The following is a 635-nucleotide window of genomic DNA, read 5'->3' as shown; positions in this document are numbered from 1 at the left end:
TTACATACTTAATAACCCTTCTTGAGAGAGGTTCCAAAAACTCCACGAATGTTCGCCAAAAGCCTTAGTCTTTTAAAAAACGATCAACATCTTAAAAGACACAATAAGACTGAAACGAATTCGAGAATAATGAGCCCTCGGTGGTTTTATTACCTCACTGAAATTACATCACGGATTTTTTTTTTCCCTTGTAGTAATCTCATGAAAACAGACTGCCTGAAACTGCTACATGTATCTAACTGCTAATAGTTACGTTGTTCTTCTTGTTCTGTAATTAACACAGCATGTTATTCTACACTTTCTGCAACTATTACGATATTCTTGCATCTGTTGAATAGTAATAGAAAACGGTCGTAATACCTCATTCAAGGGCTAACTATTTTCAGTTTATGAGGCATTGTCGCTTGATCTACATTTGAGATTGTTGTATGTCAGTACGTTAATATCAAACGGCATAGCGTGCAATGGGAATACCTGTGGGATATAGGAGTTGACTCATGGTCAAATTCTTCCTCAAAAGTTACAAAAAGTGCAATATATTAGTCATAAACACACACGCACACTCATATATCTTCATCATTTTTATATCATTTCGGATGTTTTACAAGCTTTGCCAATTTAACGCATAATAACAC

General features: G+C 35.0%; 1 protein-coding gene across 1 annotated transcript in view; it reads right to left on the bottom strand.

Moving 5' to 3' along the window:
* The window catches only part of LOC119585481, a 6,242-nt gene that overhangs the window by 5,097 nt on the left and 510 nt on the right, over window positions 1-635 (bottom strand). The gene's annotated exons all lie outside the window — the stretch shown is intronic.

Source organism: Penaeus monodon, chromosome 19 (genome assembly GCF_015228065.2).
Source record: "Penaeus monodon isolate SGIC_2016 chromosome 19, NSTDA_Pmon_1, whole genome shotgun sequence".
Classification (NCBI taxonomy): domain Eukaryota; kingdom Metazoa; phylum Arthropoda; class Malacostraca; order Decapoda; family Penaeidae; genus Penaeus; species Penaeus monodon.
The sequence above is the reverse complement of the archived record's forward strand: the minus strand, read 5'-3'. Positions and strand labels throughout refer to the sequence as shown.